This window comes from Lampetra fluviatilis, chromosome 74 (genome assembly GCF_964198595.1).
Source record: "Lampetra fluviatilis chromosome 74, kcLamFluv1.1, whole genome shotgun sequence".
Taxonomy (NCBI): domain Eukaryota; kingdom Metazoa; phylum Chordata; class Hyperoartia; order Petromyzontiformes; family Petromyzontidae; genus Lampetra; species Lampetra fluviatilis.
This window is the reverse complement of record NC_136348.1, coordinates 757,145-769,980: the sequence shown is the minus strand read 5'-3', so window position 1 is coordinate 769,980 and position 12,836 is coordinate 757,145. Positions and strand designations below refer to the sequence as shown.

Genomic DNA, 12,836 nt, shown 5'->3' with positions numbered 1-12,836 from the left:
TCATCACCATCACCCCCACCACCATCATCACCACCACCCCCATCACCACCACCACCACCACCCCCATCACCACCCCCATCCCCATCACCACCACCACCACCACCCCGCCATCACCCCCATCGCCACCACCACCATCCCCATCACCACCACCCCCATCACCACCACCCCCATCACCACCACCACCCCCATCACCACCCCAGTCACCATTCTCATCACCATCACCACCACCATTACCACCCCCATCAGCATCTCCACCACCACCCCCATCACCTCTGCTGTCAAACCGGAGCCGGTCATGAGCACACTGCCCAGGTAGGGGAAACTCTCCGCTTTCTCCACAACTGCTCCATCACCACCGCCATCACCACCCCCATCCATACCACCACCATCCCTATCACCTCCACCACCCCCATCACCATCCCCACCCCCATCCATACCACCACCATCCCTATCACCTCCACCACCCCCATCACCATCCCCACCCCCATCACCCCCACCACCATCACCATCACCACCATCATCCTCACTACCACCATCACCCCCACCATAATCACCACCATTACCACCCCCATCACCACCATCCCCATCACCACCCCCATCACTATCACCATCACCATCCCCATCAACACCACCTTCACCACCCACATTACCCCCTTCAACACCATCACCACTACCACCACCACCATCATCATCACCACCACCCCCATCACAACCAACCCCATCATCATCACCACCCTCATCACCATCCCAGTCACCATCCTCATCACCACCACCACCCTCATGACCATCACCACCCCCATCACAACCACCCCCATCATCACCACCACCCCCATCACCACCCCCATCATCACCACCCCCCCATCACCACCGCCATCACCATCCCAGTCACCATCCTCATCACCATCACCACCCTCATGACCATCACCACCCCCATCATGATCCCCATCACCACCCCCATCATCACCACCACCCCCATCACCATCCTCATCACCACCACCATCATCACCAACCCCACCATCATCACCATCCCCATCACCGCCTCTCACCTGAAACTTCAGACTCCGCTCATCTTGGCGATTTTAAAAGAGGGAGTTAAAACAAATTAAACACCGCACGCAACAAAAATAATCAAATTATTAATGACAAATTCCCCTCAAACTAAAGCACTAATTTAAATTCATTATTATTGTCGCGTTATAGCGACGGATCGGCGCGCGGCCTAGGCCTGAGGCGCTAGGCCTCAGGCTTCTGCTCGCCTAGACGAGGCCTGCGCTAGGCCGCCGCGCCCCACTCCTTCTTGGTGATTATTTTTTTATTTTTTTACAATCTCTTCATTAAAACCATTTCAGGGCAACAACAAATGTTTTAACCTCGAGCTCGATTACAACATAAATTCTCAAGCTCCCAGCGAGCTTCGCCGCCCGTGGAGTTGGCATCGAAAATAACCTCCACAAGGCGTGCAGCGATGCACCCCTCAGACCCCACGACAGCCACAACCACCAGCAGCAGCTCACGGGGACTATGGAGGTGGTGGGGGTGATGGGGGGGGTGATGGGGGAGGATGGGGGGGGGTGATGGGGGGGGGGTGATGGGGGGGTGTGATGGGGGGGGATGGGGGGGGGTGATGGAGGTGGTGATGGGGGGAGATGGTGTGATGGTGGGGGGGTGATGGGGGGGGTGATGGGGGTGGTGGTGATGATGATGGAGGTGGTGATGATAGAGGTGGTGATGATGGAGATTGTGGTGGTGGTGATGATGATAAAGGTGGTGGTGGTGATGATGGAGGTGGTGGTGATGATGATGATGATAATAGTGCTGGTGTTGATGATGGTGGTGATGATGATGATGGTGGTGGTGTTGATGATGATGATGGTGGTGGTGTTGATGATGTTGGTGGTGGTGTTGATGTTGGTAGTGGTGTTGATGATGGTGGTGGTGTTGATGATGGTGGTGGTGATGATGATGGTGGTGATGATGGTGGTGGTGTTGATGATGATGATGGTGATGATGTTGGTGGTGGTGTTGATGATGTTGGTGGTGGTGGGTTGTTGATGATGATGTTGGTGGTGGTGTTGATGGTGGTGGTGATTGATGGTGGTGGTGGTGATTGATGGTGGTGGTGATGATGATAATAGTGCTGGTGTTGATGATGGTGGTGGTGGTGATGATGATAATGGTGGTGGTGATGATGATGATGGAGGTGGTGATGATGATGATGGAGATGGTGGTGATGATGATGGTGGTGAAGATGGTGGTGATGATGGTGGTGGTGTTGATGGTGGTGGTGGTGATGATGATGATGGAGATGGTGGTGATGATGATGATGGAGATGGTGGTGATGATGATGGTGGTGAAGATGGTGGTGATGTTGATGATGGTGGTGATGTTGATGATGGTGGTGGTGTTGATGGTGGTGGTGGTGGTGATGATGATGATGGAGATGGTGGTGATGATGATGATGATGGTGGTGGTGATGATGATGATGGAGATGGTGGTGACGATGATGGTGGTGAAGATGGTGGTTGGTTATGATGATGGAGGTGGTGGTGGTGTTGATGATGATGGTGGTGGTGATGATGATGATGATGGAGGTGGTGATGATGATGATGGAGATGGTGGTGACGATGATGGTGGTGAAGATGGTGGTGATGTTGATGATGGTGGTGGTGTTGATGGTGATGATGGTGATGGAGGTGATGATGATGGAGATGGTGGTGATGATGATGGTGGTGAAGATGGTGGTTGGTTATGATGGAGGTGGTGGTGGTGATGATGATGATGATGGAGGTGGTGGTGGTGATGATGATGGAGGTGGTGGTGATTGATGGTGGTGGTGATGATGATGGAGGTGGTGGTGATTGATGGTGGTGATGATGGTGTTGATGATGGTGGTGGTGTTTATGATGATGGTGGTGATGATGTTGGTGGTGGTGTTGATGTTGGTGGTGTTGATGATTGGTGGTGGTGATGATGATGTTGGTGGTGGTGATGATGATGTTGGTGGTGGTGTTGATGATTGGTGGTGGTGATGATGATGGTGGTGATGATGATGGTGGTGGTGATGATGATGGTGGTGGTGGTGATGATGGAGGTGGTGGTGGTGGTGATGGAGGTGGTGGTGATGATGGAGGTAGTGGTAATGATGGTGATGGTGGTAATTATGGTGGTGATGATGATTATGGTGGTGGTAATAATGGTGGTGATGGAGGTGGTGGTGATAATGGTGGTGATGGTGGTAATGATGGTGATGATGATAGTGGTGGTGGTGACAATGATGGTGATGATGGTGATGATGGTTGGGGTGATGGTGATGGTGAAAAGGATGGTGGTACTGATGGTAGCGATGGTGATGGTGGTGATGATGATTATGATGGTGGTGATGATGGTGGTTGGGGTGGTGATAGTGGTTGTGATGGTGGAGGTGATAGTCATGATTGTGGAGGTGATAGTGATGATGGTGGTAGTGGTGGTCTTAAAAATTATAGTGTTGCTGATCATGGTGATGCTGATGGTGGTGGTGATATTTGTGGTGGTAGTGATAATAGTGGTGGTGATAATGGCGGTGGTGGTGATGATGATGTTGGTGATGATGGTGGTGATGATGGTGATGATTGTGATGTTGGTGATGATGGAGGTGGTGATGATGCTGATGATGGTGGTGATGATGATGGTGATGATGGAGGTCGTGGTGGTGGTGGTGATGATGGTGGTGGTGATGATTGTAATGGTGGTGATGATGGTGATGGTCGTGATGATGGAGGTGGTGGTGATGATGGTGATGATGAAGTTGGTGGTGATAATGGTGGTGATGGTGCTGATGGAGAAGCGGATGGTGGTGATTGTGGTGGTGGTGATGATGATGTAGATGGTGGTGATGGTAGTGGTGATCGTGGTGGTGATGGTAGTGGTGATCGTGGTGATGCTGGTCGTGGTGGTGACGATGGAAGCGATGCTGGAGATGCTGATGATGAAGTTGGTGGAGGTCATCATGGCGGTGAGCAATCTTTTGGGTGAGGAGCAGCGATAGCCTCACCTTGAGTGAGAATCCTGGCCCAGGCTACCGCTGTTACTGTTGTTGATGACGATGGTTGGTGGTGATGATGGTGGCGGTGGTGGTGATGATGCAGATGCTGATGATGGACATGCTGGTGGTGATGTTGGTGGTGGTGATGTTGGTGGTGGTGATGTTGGTGGTAGTGGTGATGTTGGTGGTGGTGGTGATGTTGGTGGTGGTGGTGATGTTGGTGGTGGTGGTGATGTTGGTGGTGGTGATGTTGGTGGTGATGTTGGTGGTGGTGGTGATGTTGGTGGTGGTGGTGATGGTGGTGATGATGGTGGTGATGTTGGTGGTGGTGGTAAGCAGTCTTCTGGCAGAGCAGCAGCGAGAGCCTCACCTTGAGTGAGAATCTAGGCCAAGCTACCGTTGTTACTGTGGTTGATGATGATGGCTGCTGCTGGTGGTGATGATGATGATAGAGGTGGTAATGGAGTTCACGGTGATGGCGGTGATGTTCGTGGTGATGTTGGTGGTGATGAGCAGTCTTCTGGGTGAGGATGCAGAGATAGCCTCACCTTGAGTGAGAATCCAAGGCCAGGCTATCGCCGCTGCCGCCGCCGCCGCCACTGTTGTTGCTGAGGCCAAGAGTCGAGGCGAGCAGGGAGAGCAGCAGCAGGAGGAGCAGCAGAGAGGGCGAGGGGGAGCAGCAGCCGCGACAGAAGCAGCAGGGAGATGGAGGAGGAGATGGAGGAGGAGCTCAGTTGTCAGCGTCACGGTGGAACCTCCTCCGCGTGTTCCGTCTCTCTCTGTCTCCTGGCTCTCTGAGTCTCTGTCTGTCTCCTGGCTCTCTGAGTCTCTGTCTGTCTCCTGGCTCTCTGAGTCTCTGTCTGTCTCCTGGCTCTCTGAGTCTCTGTCTGTCTCCTGGCTCTCTGAGTCTCTGTCTGTCTCCTGGCTCTCTGAGTCTCTCTCTGTCTCCTGGCTCTCTGAGTCTCTGTCTGTCTCCTGGCTCTCTGAGTCTCTGTATGTCTCCTGGCTCTCTGAGTCTCTGTCTGTCTCCTGGCTCTCTGAGTCTCTGTCTGTCTCTGGCTCTCTGAGTCTCTGTCTGTCTCCTGGCTCTCTGAGTCTCTGTCTGTCTCCTGGCTTTCTGAGTCTCTGTCTGTCTCCTGGCTATCTGAGTCTCTGTCTGTCTCCTGGCTCTCTTAGTCTCTGTCTGTCTCCTGGCTCTCTGAGTCTCTGTCTGTCTCCTGGCTCTCTGAGTCTCTGTCTGTCTCTGGCTCTCTGAGTCTCTGTCTGTCTCCTGGCTCTCTGAGTCTCTGTCTGTCTCCTGGCTCTGAGTCTCTGTCCGTATCCTGGCTCTCTGAGTCTCTGTCTGTCTCCTGGCTATCTGAGTCTCTGTCTGTCTCCTGGCTCTCTGAGTCTCTGTCTCCTGGCGCTCTGAGTCTCTGTCTGTCTCCTGGCTTTCTGAGTCTCTGTCTGTCTCCTGGCTATCTGAGTCTCTGTCTGTCTCCTGGCTCTCTGAGTATCTGTCTGTCTCTGGCTCTCTGAGTCTCTGTCTGTCTCCTGGCTCTCTGAGTCTCTGTCTGTCTGCTGGCTCTCTGAGTCTCTGTCTGTCTCCTGGCTCTCTGAGTCTCTGTATGTCTCCTGGCTCTCTGAGTCTCTGTCTGTCTCCTGGCTCTCTGAGTCTCTGTCTGTCTCTGGCTCTCTGAGTCTCTGTCTGTCTCCTGGCTCTCTGAGTCTCTGTCTGTCTCTGGCTCTCTGAGTCTCTGTCTGTCTCCTGGCTCTCTGAGTCTCTGTCTGTCTCCTGGCTTTCTGAGTCTCTGTCTGTCTCCTGGCTATCTGAGTCTCTGTCTGTCTCCTGGCTCTCTTAGTCTCTGTCTGTCTCCTGGCTCTCTGAGTCTCTGTCTGTCTCCTGGCTCTCTGAGTCTCTGTCTGTCTGCTGGCTCTCTGAGTCTCTGTCTGTCTCCTGGCTCTCTGAGTCTCTGTATGTCTCCTGGCTCTCTGAGTCTCTGTCCGTATCCTGGCTCTCTGAGTCTCTGTCTGTCTCCTGGCTATCTGAGTCTCTGTCTGTCTCCTGGCTCTCTGAGTCTCTGTCTCCTGGCGCTCTGAGTCTCTGTCTGTCTCCTGGCTTTCTGAGTCTCTGTCTGTCTCCTGGCTATCTGAGTCTCTGTCTGTCTCCTGGCTCTCTGAGTATCTGTCTGTCTCTGGCTCTCTGAGTCTCTGTCTGTCTCCTGGCTCTCTGAGTCTCTGTCTGTCTGCTGGCTCTCTGAGTCTATGTCTGTCTCCTGGCTCTCTTAGTCTCTGTCTGTCTCCTGGCTCTCTGAGTCTATGTCTGTCTCCTGGCTCTCTGAGTCTCTGTCTGTCTCTGGCTCTCTGAGTATCTGTCTGTCTCTGGCTCCCTGAGTCTCTGTCTGTCTCTGGCTCTCTGAGTCTCTGTCTATGTCTCCTGACTCCCTGAGTCTCTGTCTGTCTCTGGCTCCCTGAGTCTCTGTCTGTCTCCTGGCTCTCTGAGTCTCTGTCTGTCTCTGGCTCACTGAGTCTCTGTCTCCTAGCTCCCTGAGTCTCTGCCTCTGGCTCTCTGAGTCTGTCTGTTTCCTGGCTCTCTGAGTCTCTGCCTCTGGCTCTCTGAGTCTCTGTTTGTCTCTGGCTCTCTGAGTCTCTGTCTGTCTCTGGCTCCCTGAGTCTCTGTTTGTCTCTGGCTCTCTGCGTATCTGTCTGTCTCTGGCTATCTGAGTCTCTGTCTGTCTCTGGCTCTCTGAGTCTCTGTCTGTCTCCTGGCTCTCTGAGTCTCTGTCTGTCTCTGGCTCTCTGAGTCTGTCTCTGTCTCTGGCTCCCTGAGTCTCTGTCTGTCTCTGGCTCTCTGAGTCTCTGTCTGTCTGCTGGCTCTCTGAGTCTCTGTCTGTCTCCTGGCTCTCTGAGTCTCTCTCTGTCTCCTGGCTCTCTGAGTCTCTGTCTGTCTCCTGGCTCTCTGAGTCTCTGTCTGTCTGCTGGCTCTCTGAGTCTCTGTCTGTCTCCTGGCTCTCTGAGTCTCTGTATGTCTCCTGGCTCTCTGAGTCTCTGTCTGTCTCCTGGCTCTCTGAGTCTCTGTCTGTCTCTGGCTCTCTGAGTCTCTGTCTGTCTCCTGGCTCTCTGAGTCTCTGTCTGTCTCTGGCTCTCTGAGTCTCTGTCTGTCTCCTGGCTCTCTGAGTCTCTGTCTGTCTCCTGGCTTTCTGAGTCTCTGTCTGTCTCCTGGCTATCTGAGTCTCTGTCTGTCTCCTGGCTCTCTTAGTCTCTGTCTGTCTCCTGGCTCTCTGAGTCTCTGTCTGTCTCCTGGCTCTCTGAGTCTCTGTCTGTCTCTGGCTCTCTGAGTCTCTGTCTGTCTCCTGGCTCTCTGAGTCTCTGTCTGTCTCCTGGCTCTGAGTCTCTGTCCGTATCCTGGCTCTCTGAGTCTCTGTCTGTCTCCTGGCTATCTGAGTCTCTGTCTGTCTCCTGGCTCTCTGAGTCTCTGTCTCCTGGCGCTCTGAGTCTCTGTCTGTCTCCTGGCTTTCTGAGTCTCTGTCTGTCTCCTGGCTATCTGAGTCTCTGTCTGTCTCCTGGCTCTCTGAGTATCTGTCTGTCTCTGGCTCTCTGAGTCTCTGTCTGTCTCCTGGCTCTCTGAGTCTCTGTCTGTCTGCTGGCTCTCTGAGTCTATGTCTGTCTCCTGGCTCTCTTAGTCTCTGTCTGTCTCCTGGCTCTCTGAGTCTATGTCTGTCTCCTGGCTCTCTGAGTCTCTGTCTGTCTCTGGCTTTCTGAGTATCTGTCTGTCTCTGGCTCCCTGAGTCTCTGTCTGTCTCTGGCTCTCTGAGTCTCTGTCTATGTCTCCTGACTCCCTGAGTCTCTGTCTGTCTCTGGCTCCCTGAGTCTCTGTCTGTCTCCTGGCTCTCTGAGTCTCTGTCTGTCTCTGGCTCACTGAGTCTCTGTCTCCTAGCTCCCTGAGTCTCTGCCTCTGGCTCTCTGAGTCTGTCTGTTTCCTGGCTCTCTGAGTCTCTGCCTCTGGCTCTCTGAGTCTCTGTTTGTCTCTGGCTCTCTGAGTCTCTGTCTGTCTCTGGCTCCCTGAGTCTCTGTTTGTCTCTGGCTCTCTGCGTATCTGTCTGTCTCTGGCTATCTGAGTCTCTGTCTGTCTCTGGCTCTCTGAGTCTCTGTCTGTCTCCTGGCTCTCTGAGTCTCTGTCTGTCTCTGGCTCTCTGAGTCTGTCTCTGTCTCTGGCTCCCTGAGTCTCTGTCTGTCTCTGGCTCTCTGAGTCTCTGTCTCCTGACTCCCTGAGTCTCTGTCTGTCTCTGGCTCCCTGAGTCTCTGTCTGTCTCCTGGCTCTCTGAGTCTCTGTCTGTCTCTAGCTCACTGAGTCTCTGTCTCCTGGCTCCCTGAGTCTCTGTCTCTGGCTCTCTAAGTCTCTGTCTCCTGGCTCTCTGAGTCTGTCTGTCTCCTGGCTCTCTGAGTCTCTGTCTCTGGCTCTCTGAGTCTCTGTCTGTCTCCTGGCTCTCTGAGTCTCTGTCTGTCTCTGGCTCTCTGAGTCTCTGTCTGTCTCTGGCTCTCTGAGTCTCTGTCTGTCTCTGGCTCTCTGAGTCTCTGTCTGGCTCCTGGCTCTCTGAGTCTCTGTCTCCTGGTTCACCGAGTCTCACTCTGAGGCTCTTTCTGTCTCTCACTGTCTCCTAGTTCTCTAAGTCTCTGTCTCTGAGTCTCTCACTGTCTCTCAATGTCTCTGTCTCTTGGCTCTCTCAGTCTCTTCCTGGGGTTCTCTCTGTTTCTCTCTGTCTCCGCACTGAGTATCTCTCTCATTGTCTCCGTGTCTCCTCCATCTCTCTCTCTCGCTGTCTCTCCTCTCTCTCTCTCAATGTCTCCTCCTCCTCCTGCCCGAGTCTCTCTCTCTCACTGTCTCCGTGTCTCCTTCTCTCTCTCTCGCCCGTCTCCTTCTCCTCCCTGAGTCTCCCTCCTCCCTCCCTCTCTCCGGGTCTCCTCTCTCTCTCTCCCTCTCGCTCACTCAGTCTCCTCCATTCCCCTCTCTCTCTCTCACTGTCTCCTCTCTCTTTATCTCTCTCTGTGTGACTCTCTCCCTCTCGCCCACCCGGTCTCCTCCATTTCTCTGTTGCGCTCTGTCTTCTGTCTGTCACTGTCTCCTCTCTGAATCTCCCTGACTATCCCTGTCTCCTCTCTGTCTTCCTCTCTATCTCATCTCTCTGTTGCTAGCTCCTCTCTCTCTCACTGTCTCCTCCATCTCTCTGCCTGTCTCTCTCTCTGCCTCTCTCCACGACGCTCTGTGTGTCTCTCGCTCAGGGGAGCCCACAAGCCAGGACACATGGGGTTATTGTTATTATACGGGGTGGCCCAAACGTGAGGACACATGGGGTATTGTTATACAGGGTGGCTCAAAAGTCAGGACAGATAGGAGTATTGAACTGGGTGGCCCAAAAGTGAGGACACACAGGGATATTTAACAGGGTGGCCCAAAAGTCAGGACACATAGGGGATTGCACTGGGTGGCCCAGAAATCAAAACTCATTGGGGAATTGCTATACAGGATGGCTGAAAAGTCAGGACACAAAGCGATAGTGTATGGGATGGCCAACAATTCAGGACAAATAGGGATATTATACAGGGTTGCCAAAAAGTCAGGATACATACGAGTATTGTGTAGTGACATCGCAGGATATCAACATGCAGTGCCGGACCTCGAGAGGCACGGCGTGCGATGTAACGACATCGTGGATACCACAATGGTGTGAGTGTAGTGCCGGCCCTAGAGGGGCCCGGTGAGCGCTGATTGATAGCGCTGGATGGCACCACGCTTGGCATGCTGTGCCAACCCTACAGGACAGGGTGTGGGAGTGCCGGCCGAAGGATGAGGTTACTAAAGGCCATGGCACTCTGGTTGACCCGGGAGGACACGTGACCAGTTAAGTCTACAAAGGGGCTCCAAGTGGGGGCTAGGGGTGGTCACGTGGTTGGGACCCAGATCCTTCCCGAGGATTCTGGAAGGTGGGCGTGGAAAAGGGCGGAGCCGGCAACGCCGCAGAGAATATCAGCCGGGTCCCGAGAGGGACCAGGGTTGTTGTTCATCCTGGAAGAAACATTCGTCTACGTTCTTTGTTCAACGAGTTTCCAACACGTGGACCCGGACCCGAGCTGTTGATCCCAGTCGGTAGTAGCAGTTACATTGTAGCTATTGTAGTTAGCCTGGTGGTCACCACCATAGGTTGTTATTCTGTTAAGGGGAAGTTACCCCGTGTGTTGGAGTTAAATAAATGTGTTGCCTCCAAGTCTACGTCTGTGACTCAGTTGAACTCACTACAATTGCACTGGGTGGCCCATTAGTCAAGATGCATAGGGGTATTGTTATATTGAGTGGCCTAAAGGTCAGGACACATAGGGGTTTAAATTGAGTGGCCGACAATTCAGGATGCATACGGGTTTTGTTATACTGGGTCGGGACACATAGAGGTAATGTTATATTGGGTGGCCCAAAATTAATAACACGTAGGGGCATTGCTAGGGTGGCATAAAAGGCAGAACACATTGGGGATGGTACTGGGTGGCCAAAAATTCAGGACACACATCGATATTGTACTGGGTGGCTCAAAAGTCAGGATACATAGGGGTATTGAACTGGGTGGAATTAAAGTCAGGACACATAGGGAATTATACTGGGTGGCTGAAAATTTAGGACAAAATTCAATATTGTAATGAGTGGCTCAAAAGTCAGGACACATAGAGGTCATAATAAAGGTTTTTGGGTTAGATCACCTAAGTATAAATGTGTCGAAACCCTCCACCACCCAACGCGGCCAATCAGTCAGGGATTTGTCACGTAAACAAAACGACAAATAGTTATTACTTCAGCCCACCGGCGTGTTGAAAAGTGAATCCACAACATTTACAATTTCAGTACAACATTTTGCTAGTAATTACATCCAGCATCATCGGTCGATTTGCCAGAATATTGAAGCCATCCACCTGCTTCCGGTCTTAAATAGAGCAGGACGATGTCATCATTGAACCCAATCAGGTGCAGAGATCAGAGGCGGAGGAGGGGGGGTATTGTAATTATATAATAGATTAGTTATCAGTTACATCATGGGACCTCCTTTACCAGTACCAAAATATGAGAATATGTTTTCCCCTTTTTTCTGGCAACAAAACAGGTCTTAAGATGTTAAAAGCACCAAACTGAAACCTTTTACAAGGAATCATGTCTGCATTAACCACAATACTTGTGGTCAGAATGCAAACAAAAAGCATACTCTGATAATATATGCATTTTCTTTGAAACTGATTGGTCCACACCAGAGACAGTTTTCTTTGGAGCCTAGTCTCAAAAGGTGTTAGACCAGAGGACGCCAAAAGCCGTACAGCACAAAGACAAGCAATATCAGAGTAATGAGAGCTCGGGGTGAGCAGCTACATCATGGGGAAAACCTATTGTCATATTTTGGTACTGGCAAAGGACTTACAAGGGAATTGCAAAACAGGGTGGCCCAAAAGTGGGGACAAATAGGGGTATTGTTATGCTTGATGGCCCATTAGTCAGGAAACATTGGCGTATTGTTATATTTGTAGTGACATCGCGGGATGTCACTGTGCTGTGCCGGCCCTAGAGAGGCACGGCGTGCGATGTAACGACATCGCGGACACCACTATGATGTGGGTGTAGTCCCAGTACTAGAGGGGCTCGGTCAGCGCTGGTTGATAGCGCTAGGTGACACCATGCTTGGCGTGCAGTGCCAGCCCTACAGGATAGAGTGTGAGTGTGCCGGGGTTATTAAAGGCCATGGCACTCTGGTTGACCCGAGAGGACACGTGACCAGTTAAGTCTACAAAGGGGCCCCAAGTGGGGGCTAGGGGTGGTCACGTGGTCCGGGTCCAGATTCTGCTCGAGGATTCTGGAAGGTGGTCGTGGTCAAGGGCGGGGCCAGCCACGCCGCAGAGAATATAAGCCAGGTCCCCCAAAGGGACCGGCATTGTTTTTAATCTTGAAGAAACCTTCGTCTACGTCCTACGTTCTACCGAGTCTCCAGCACCTGGACCTAGACCCGAGTTGTGGTCCAGTCCGTTGTAGCTAGTTACGTTGTAATTAGTGTAGTTAGCCTGGTGGTCGCCACCATAGGTTGTTATTCTGTTAAGGGGCAGTTACCCCGTGTGTTGGTGTTAAATAAATGTGTTGCCTCCAAGAGTACGTCTGCGACTGAGTTGAACTCACTACACATTGGTTAGCAGTAAGTACCCGGCGTTGCCCGGGCGAAAAAAGGCAGGCACACACATGGACTTACACACAGACATCGACCCACACACATAAAAACCCATCGGCTTACATGCACACAAACACATATGGACTCACACACACAGACATCGACTTTAGAGACACACAAGTAGTAACACACAAATCGACTGACACACACACGTAGACTTACACACACATATCGACTCACAAATACATATATAGACTCAACAACAACAACCGCCATTCGACACTAAATGGCGTTGACATTACCACGACGCTTGTGGCAGGCTATGTGCACCTTGAGGACACGTGAAGTGTCGAACGCCCGCTGGCAGGATGTCAAGGGGCAGACCCAGGTGCCACGGGTCGACTGACTGAGATGAGTGGCTGATGCACCACCTGTGCCCTCTATCGTGCTAACTTGCTGTGCTTTAGCCACCCGGTACTCCGCTCATTGTTCTGAGCGTCGCTCCTCCGCCCTCCGTTGTTGTTGGAGAACGACTGCCTCCAACTGGCCAGTAGCATCCTTCACGAGGCTCCTCCACAGAGGCCAATCTTGACACCGCTGGTACCAGTCATAGACAAGTCCACTCAGCTCCACATCGTCCTGTA

The 12,836-nt window shown here is 52.3% G+C and overlaps 1 protein-coding gene across 1 annotated transcript in view; it reads right to left on the bottom strand.

The window, feature by feature from the left end:
- LOC144953337 (uncharacterized) overlaps window positions 1-4,857 on the bottom strand; it is a 59,852-nt gene extending 54,995 nt beyond the window's left edge. Inside the window, exon 1 of the mRNA XM_078883900.1 lies at window positions 4,573-4,857. The gene's annotated coding sequence lies outside the window, so the exon portion shown is untranslated. The remainder of the gene's footprint in view (window positions 1-4,572) is intronic.
- Window positions 4,858-12,836: the final 7,979 nt, after the last annotated feature.